General features: G+C 42.2%; 1 long non-coding RNA gene across 1 annotated transcript; it reads left to right on the forward strand.

The window, feature by feature from the left end:
* The first annotated feature begins 2477 nt into the window (after positions 1–2477).
* On the forward strand, positions 2478–5513 carry LOC109280766 (uncharacterized). The gene is made up of 3 exons (XR_002087174.2): positions 2478–3416; positions 3888–3964; positions 5229–5513. It is a non-coding gene; the product is annotated as an uncharacterized LOC109280766 (long non-coding RNA).
* The last annotated feature ends 1028 nt before the right edge of the window (positions 5514–6541 follow it).

A 6541-nucleotide genomic window follows, 5' to 3' on the forward strand; every position in this document is an offset into this window, starting at 1 on the left:
ATAAATTCTACTGAGAGCATAGCTTTAGAACAAAATATTTCTAGGAAGGTTGTGAAAAGTGAAGCAAATCACTCATTTGGGAAGATCAAAAAGTGCAGCTTAAATTATAAAATGAGTGTTGTTTGCATGCTAAAATATCCCAATTATATATGCTGGCATCCTGCCAATGGAGCAGATAAAGGTGGGTATTAAAGTACCTCACAAGGATATTTTTATTCCTCATAATTAATTCTAACTGGGGAGCAGATTTTTTGTTTCTAAATCACAACCCTGCAGAAAAGCAGGATAGCCCAATTTTTCATTTTATTTTGAAAGAGAATAATGGCAATAAAAGACAACTTCCAGAGCTTGCAACATGGTTTAGTCAAAGCTAAGCCTCACACCAGTCATACTTACTATTTAAAGGCTTGGTTGATGAAGGCATGAGGATTTTGGCATTGTGTATTAATATTAATCATGTAAATATGCAAGAAGGTAAATATGTTAGGGAGGTGGGGGAACTTCCTTTTTCTGATTATAGCCGTATTTTGGCAACATTTCTGTTAGGCCCTGCAGCAGTGCTATACAGGATGTTCTTGAACTAGCTGCATTTGTGCTTATACACTAGCTGACCCAGGAGTACTTTATGGTACTCGGTGTCTCGTATGAAAATCTTTCTCCTCCCTGTGGGAGATCAGCCACTGACTCCACTGGAGTTGGAACTGCTCCCTGTTGTAGCAATGTGCATGAGCTTGAAAGGAAATCCTATGCCAGAAGATAAATCTTCACATGCTTTCAGTGAAAGATCAGGAAATGCAAAAGGTGGGAGACAGCCCTTGAAAGACTGTACAAGTTTCACAGCCTTCCCACAAGGTGGGAGTGTGAATTCAGTTGTTTAGGCCAGGGGCCAGATTGACCCTGCTCAGGTCAGGGGCAAGCAGAAAGGCAAGCACTAGGACGCAGCCACTGCCACTTTTTTTCCTGTGGGGGCACAGGAAACCAACTGCTGCCAAAGCCCCATGTCCACAGACCAGATCCAGCCCATGGGCCGTAGGTTGCCAACCCCTGGTCATTTAGTTCCTCTCTCAAAGCCCCAACAGGAGCAAATTTCCTTCCTTGCTGCCATGCCAGGCAGGGGTCAGGTTAGATGGTTTCTCCAGGTCCTTAAACCAGGTTTTTTATCTATGCTCAAAATGCAGCAAGTCTGCAGGATCAGTCCTGGTGTCAGTCTTGGTCTTTAAAACTGCAAGCATTTCCAATGCTACAGTACTTTGTTTTGTGCAAGGAACATGACACCTGCCTGGTTACAGTATTTTATCAGGATAGAATCGGTAACTATGAAAACAGCTTTTAAATATTATAACAGTTGATGCTGGATGCTTGACTTGCTCCGCTCTAGCATTCAATACATTTCTTCGGCAAAGAAATATATCAAAACCCAGTCTTTTGGCGCACTGTCAAATGCATAGGACAGAACGTGCTTGGCAACTAATGGCCCATCCTGCCTTTAATTGTATCGCACTGCAGGTTAGCTCACTGCTTCCAGTCACCACTAGAGCTACAGTTGTAATCATAATTAACAAGATTAAATTCCAGCATATTTGTATCCATCTACTTTATCCTTTGGTGCTGTGCAAACATGTAGTGCTTGTGCTTTTAAAAGGGTACTTTGAGCTACTTACTACATGTACTTTGTACTAGTGAGCATTAAAGGTAAGCATATGTAAGATGAAAATGACATGTTATATATAATACAACGTACTATGTGTGCCAGCCTTCTGTGCTTCCTGTGTATACAGTTGAGTTGAATGTATGCGAGTCTGGTCCGGCTGTTAAAGGACAGGGAGCCAGAAGATGAGTTACATTCCTACATGTCACAGGCTTGGGACATAATCACTGGAATATCAGAAAGGTGAGAACTTTATAGTATCTGCTGTTCAGCTTCCCTTTTTTGCAGACCAGGCTGAAACACTTACAGGCACTGACCACCCCCTGCCAAACATGCAATCTGTCAACTTCTGTGGCTTCATGCTGTCTGCAATCGAGAGCTGCCTTTTGAAAAGTTGGAGTGAAACCTCAGCCTTGTTAAACTCCACTAGAGTTTGCCACTGACTTCAGTGAGGGCAAGATTTCACTCTTAACTCCCCTGGCTTGTGGTTTGTTGCTCTTAATCTCTAAATTACAGGTAATGTTTCATGTAGTATGTAAAAGACTTAATGAATGGACACTTATAAAGGATTTTGAGATCCTGTGCTATAGAATGGCAGGCATTTTCCCAAGTGTGCATTGTTCTCTGTTCTAATACTCCATGCCATGTTTCACTCTGGGTGAAGTTATTACTGTTGGTAAAATCCTTTCGGACTTTTTCATAATAAGGTACTGGATGTATGTAACACGATTTCCCTAGATTTCCTTTCCCCTCGATTTTCATCAAAGCGCTGTTTCAGCTTTGCCAGAGCTGGCCTTTATTATGAAATGTTGAAAAGTTGAGAGGATATTAAAGGAATCTAACGTACATAGAAGAAAGTGGGGGAAGTGTTTAGTGGATCAGATGCTTAATGTAACCTTGAACTCTGGATCTTCCAGGGCCTGCTGGTGCTGAGGACAAGCTTGCAGGGGCATTTACCAATTTGCAGTCGCACAGAGTTTCTAAGTATCCTAAGTCTTAAACATGCACATTTCAAGCTCATTCATCAATCTGACACCCAATTCAATTGCTGAGACTGTGCCTTCAAACCACAGCTGGGAGGGGGCAGAACTCGGTCATCCTGACAAGAGCCCTGGGCCATACTACCACTCTACGGCTCCTGCAGTACAGCTGTGATGCAAAAAAGCTGGTATTAGTCTGTGAGATGGAACGACTTGAATACTCTCTCCAAACCCAACCAGAGTTAGCTGATGTAGGGAGATAAGAGTGAGACATTTTTTGTCCATAACACCCATGCCTAGAGAAATGAGACAGGAATGCTCTGTAGTAAGTGGTATAGTGTATTGTCTCTCTGTACAGGGGAACAAGGAGAGAGCACTCTGCTAAACCTGTTACCCAACATGCTGATGTAGATGTTATATTCCCAGCAGAATTGGACTGCATGTATATGAGAGCATTCCCTATGTTTTTGCTGTTTCAGTGATCAGTTATATTCTGCTGAAGTCCCCTTTGCAGTGTTTGCATGAATAAGAATGGACGAGGGGTTGCCATGGAAATCCAGCACGTGTTTAAAGGGTGTGACCTTCTAAACATTTGGTTTCTGTAAATGTTTAGAGAAATGGGAAAAATCTGAAGCCAGGGTTTTAGATTGTGCTGATGCTGTTCAAGAAGCATGTGTGTGACATCCTCTGAGTCACTGTGTGTTGTCACATTTGGGCTACTTGTTCTTGCTAGATGCTGCATTACAGAACCTCGCACCCTAACAGTCAGCAAAGCTAGACTTGCAAAGGTGAGGAAGAAATTAATACAATAATACTGGTGAGGAGGACATTTTAAATAATAATAATAAAAAAGGAACAGGACAGATGCACTGTGGAAGCAATTATAGTTATGGTGCTCTATAATTTTGGTAAGGCAATTTTTAGGCCGAAGCAAAGTATGTAGGGGTTGGTTGTGTGTTTTGTGGTCATTAAAAATCACTAGCACTTCAATGCAGGTGCACTGGCTTGGCAACTCATGGATTTTAGTCCTGTAAGATGCTGAATTGAGTCACCTTGACACTCTCTTACTTCAACAGCTGAGAGCAGTCATCCTCTTTCAGGACTCATGAAAGAAAAGAAAAGGCAAAAGGAAATGTCTTTTAATTTTGTCCTGAATTTAGTTCAATCCATGCCCATGCTGATCTCTCTCAAAGAGAAGTTTAAAGGCACTTGTTGAGTTTCAGGACTGATACAGATGTGACTCCTGCTTTTGTCCCCAGGGCACCATGATGGTCTGGATCTCAAGAACAATGACTCAGATTTGGCATTCTTGGAGTGATGGTAGTGCCCACCATGGGTAAGCATCTTGAACTCGTAAGGGGTGAGCTGAACCTTTTGGCGCAGCTAGGAATCCCACCACTCGTTCCTGCCCAGGGCAGGGCATTGGACTTGATGATTTGCTCAGGTCCCTTCCGACCCTAGAAACTATGAAACCATGAATGTATTAAGATGTATGTAATGGTGGCGTTTTGTAGCCTATAGTTGCTAGAGTAGAGTAGCTGAACCTGGAATGTGTAGATCACTGCAGCCAAATTACCATGGCCCAGGCTGCGACTTACCCTCCCAGCTGCTTGTAAGCAGAAGGAATATTGTTTGCACCTGTTCCTCTTTGGGAATGGAGTACAGTAGGGAATGCAAGAGGATGCAGCATCTGTGAATTGCAGGAGCATTTTCCTGTTTAAAAGCAATGACAAAGAGTAACCATCACTTCAGCAAGAACATGCATACAGGTCTGAATGAACAAGTTCTAATGTGTCAAAGCAATCAAAATGCAGGCATAAAAATAACAAATATGTTATTTTTAAAAACTACCCAGGAGAACTTTTACATTCTTTTCTCCGATGCCTGATGAAGAGTATTTTGTGCCCAAAAGCTTGCAATTAAAGATTTTTTTTGCAAAAATCTTGTTGGTCTAATAAAAAAATATCCTCTCTACTATGAGTCCAGATTGCCTTTTCCTCTAGACCAATACAGCTACAACCTGGATACCTGGTATAAAAATAAAATCTTTCTTGGGCAATAGAAGAACAAAGGGGGAGAGCAACATTGTCTCCAAAGGCACTCAAGCATCCAGCTATGCCTCCACCCTTGCGGGTGAGAAATCCCCTTTCTTTGAAGTGCAGGTTACTAATCCCTATGAGTCTAGTGAGGAACTGCCCTACACAGAGTTCATCACTGTTTGTTTAATTTGCTCAAGGCATTGCTCAAGGTATTGCTCTATAACATCTGTGAATTGAGTGGCACCCCATTTCAAAAAAGTAACACAGTGCTTACCTCCTTGTAGGGGAGTTGGGTAGTGGGAAAGGGGAATGGTCAGGCAGGAACAGAACCTGCCCTTATCTCTTCAACCCTCTCTACAGCCTTCAAAGGATCTCATGGCAGGCCAGAGTGCCCTCATTGAGAATCGCTGCTTTAAAGTAAAATGAAAGCAAAGCTTGAGGTGTTGGGTGTAGTCTGAGTGGTGGTGTTTTGGTGGATGGTATTTACAGGGCAGATGTGGGGAACAAATAGTTCACTCATGTCTTGGCTGATTGTCTCCCCGCATTCCATTCATCTCACAGGTCCTATGCACAAGTGCTCATCCACCTTAACAGGAAACGGAAGAACATCTCTCCCAGAGTACTTTATCTTGGGTAGTGTTACAACAGGAAGCACTTATTCTGAGACAAGCTCCCCCACTAACGTTGACAGCAACATTATTTCAAGGACCTATTGCCAAGAAGGATTCCTAGGAAACTTGTTGTCCCTGCCAATCCACAGAGGGGGAAAAGAAATTCTGGCTTCCTTTCTCCATTCCACTCTGGGGAAAAAAAAATAAGAAGAATAAAATCTGTCATTGACCTTTCCTTGTCTTTCATGTTACTTTATTTCTCAATACCATTTCTGGGCCTGTCTTCCCTGCTTTGGCATTGTTTCTGTCCCTGAGTCATCTACATCACTCGCTGTACGCCAACAGGATTTCAGTCTGCTGAAGAAAGCAAACCACGCTTTGAACAGGGCAAGAGGACAGAGCAGAGAGACTGAAAATACCAGCTGCAACAAGGCAGCCAAATGCAGAATCCTTACCAGGATGGGACCTACTACTACTATCTATTATACCCTGTCCAGGGACCTGGTTCCAACACAATTCAGTTCTGTACTATTGATGAGGCCTCCTTGGAACTAGAATTAAAGCCAGGTTCTAAGATAGGACTTACCACTTACATGTCTTATAGTGTAGATAGGCTGATTTTAAAGCATCCTTCACATTCAAGCTGTGAACACAGGATGAAGCTGAACAAGAAGTAAGAAAATAATACTCCCAAGGCCAGGTTTTACATCCCCATGTATCTCTGTAATCTCATTCCTTTGTCCCATGAATCAAAGGATACCCCAATGTTCATCATTTCCTGCAAAGCACCTTTGTATAGAGCAGCAAAACCTGTTATACAATAACAGCAGCTTCAGCTAGTTGCTTTCATCAATATCTACCACATCCATCTCAGTTCTCTATTAACCAGGGTAGCCTTACACTGAAACTTCTTTAGAGAAAGTATTTCCCGAAAGAAAATCTTAACCTCCTCCAGCAATGTTGTATGCTTGGAAATGACTGAAATAGGCTGCCTTGAAGTTTTACTTTGACTGCTAAGGAAAAACACATGGAAATTGTTTCCGCTCTCAGAAAAATGTGTTTCAAAACTCTTGTGTAACAGCTAGATTTCCTTCTCTGTTCATTGTTAATCTGTAGGCAGCAACAGCTCCTTGGAGTGAGGACCAGCTCTTTTTTTTATATACTAGTACCGCTCCCATTACAAAAGGACTCTGTGATCCAAGAATGGGACTATTGCATGCTACTACATGAATAAAAACCCTTATCCCTTAGGAAGGGTTATGT

Source organism: Alligator mississippiensis, chromosome 3, assembly GCF_030867095.1.
Source record: "Alligator mississippiensis isolate rAllMis1 chromosome 3, rAllMis1, whole genome shotgun sequence".
NCBI lineage: Eukaryota > Metazoa > Chordata > Crocodylia > Alligatoridae > Alligator > Alligator mississippiensis.